The following is a 2392-nucleotide window of genomic DNA, read 5'->3' on the forward strand; positions in this document are numbered from 1 at the left end:
CCCCCGCGAGGAGCGGGGCGGCGGCGAAACACCCGCCCCCCCCCTCCGCCCCGCGGTGCTGCCCGAGGCAGGGCGGGGAGAGGCCGGGGTCCCCCCCAGCCCGGGGGTAAGGGAGAGCTGGGCCCGCGGGGTGCCCGAGATCCCTGCCTCGTTAGTTAATGCATCGCTGTTTGTATTTGTGGAGGGGAGAGGGATCTCTACCGGAGCTCTGGCGAGGAGGGAATTACACAGACATCCGTTGTTGTTGTTATTATCATTGTTATTATCTAATAGTCTACATCAGGGCTCGGGGGCAGCTGTAGAGCTCTTGGTCAGCTCGTCCTGCTGCGAGCCATCTCGGGAACTTCTTTACTTTCCACCCATCCGCCCGCCCTGGCACTTCTGTTGGATTCAAATGAGAAAGTGACAACAATTGTCAGATGTTCTGCGAGCACATAATTGTGTTGATGGTACACCCAGAGGCTTTGCACGTACCTGTGCGTGTAGGTATGCACCTGTAAGCGGAGTCACAGGTATTAACTTTGTTTCTATTAAAAAAAAAAAAAAAAGGCAGCAGCCCACACACAATTGGGGTTGCAAGGCTGTACATCCCACCCCCGCTGACCATAACAGCCAGGGAAATCAGCAACCAAGTCAAATATTACTTCATCCACCACCCCTCACTCATGAGTCCCCAGTCCACAGCTCACGGGTTAGTGAGCAACAAAAAGCTTGGGAGACCTTCTCATACTGCTGAGACCTACAGGAAATTAAAAAAGTTAAAGCTGAAGGCCATTAGGGAGAGTAAAGTATGATGCTGCCCAAACCTCTTAATGCTGAGGGAGTTAATGTCCGGGGTCAGAAAAGGTTGAGGATCACTAGTTCTACACATAGTCATTAGTCTGAGTCTCAGCTCATGTTATCTCTGTACACAATTTAAGTAACTACTTAAATACCCCTTACGTTTTGACTGGGAATGATCCTTGTCTGTGTGCTGTGATAATTAACACAGTGCTGGCACTTCTTTCCTCTTCCACGTTGTATCTGATTTTTGTGGATACTAGAAAATAGATGGTCCAGTTGGAAATGATAACTTCAGAACATGTCTTGGGATCATATTTAGACAAAAGCATATAAATGGATTATCTAGAGTAGAGATTTTAAAGAGTTATAAATGCTATGGTTATCAGCCTTGGTTTGTCTTGGTGAGATACTAATGGTCAAATTAAGGCTGCACATCAACTCTTGGGGATAAATCGCCATCCCCCTCACCTGAAAATTGCTTCCCCCCCTCTCCAGCTGCCTGTGTCCCATATCCTCAGGTCTCTCCCAAGTGTTTCACAGTGAGTTGTCAACAAAGCTCTCAGGGTGAACTGCTGTGCTTGAGGAAAGAGTAGCAGTACTTCAGGCTGGAAGACCCAGGAAGGATTATGGTAACGGCGTTCTGCAGGAGACTTAGGCCACGGGGCTCGTGTTGGAGAACAGGGGGATGTGTATATCACATTATTTCTTAAATGGATTTTACCGCATAGGAATTCTATTTTAATAGACTATTCCTCATTGAACTAAATCAAAACCAAGCACGATGCACTTGTCAAATCAAAACAAGAAATTAATTTTGGGTAGGCAGAATGTATTTATTTAATCATAAATTTAAGTCAAACATCATGTCTTGCATGCTGTGTCTTAGGAAAAGTTTTATGAGCTCTTAGGCAGGATTTTTTCTTTTTCCTTGTCTTTTATTGGTATTATTCTATAATTTCTTATTATTGTCTCTTTCTAAACAGGGACTGACTGGAATACACAGTTAAACAGGGGAAGATGGAAGAACTTTTGTACCTCTGAATACAATATATCAATACAATACCCAATCTGCCTTTCCTGTTTTCAAAAATAATCAGATTATTAGTCCCTTACTCCTTATGCACATTCTGGCATGTGAGGAGAGTGAAGCCTTTCTCAGTCTCTCCTCTCTGCTCAGCTGGTGGAGCAGGTGTTGGGGAGATGCCCTCTCAACTCCCCCACCCCTGTGTTTGAAGTGAATTCTGCTCAAAGGTCCACCAGATATATTTTATTCCCTTTTATAACCCCTCTAGGGTCAAGTTGCAATCAGGCCTTTTGATTTCATCCTCTTTGGAACAGGGACATTGTCGTCTTCTTGAATGTAATGTGCGATATAAATGACAAAACATTTCAGAGAAATAATGATATCTCCAGCCACACAGTGTCCCCTGGCACTATGTTGGGAGCATTAATCCAGAAACAACTCAGATTCCCGTTTACTAAACCGCCACCACATCTCAGTGGCTGCGTGCACTGCAGGTTTTGCTCACCACTGTCCATGATTTAGTGAATATAACATTAGAAAATCCTTTTTGTTTTCTAGGGACCATTTTGGTTATGAGACCATACC

This window comes from Athene cunicularia, assembly GCF_003259725.1.
Source record: "Athene cunicularia isolate RWA chromosome 6 unlocalized genomic scaffold, athCun1 chr6_part1, whole genome shotgun sequence".
Lineage (NCBI taxonomy): Eukaryota > Metazoa > Chordata > Aves > Strigiformes > Strigidae > Athene > Athene cunicularia.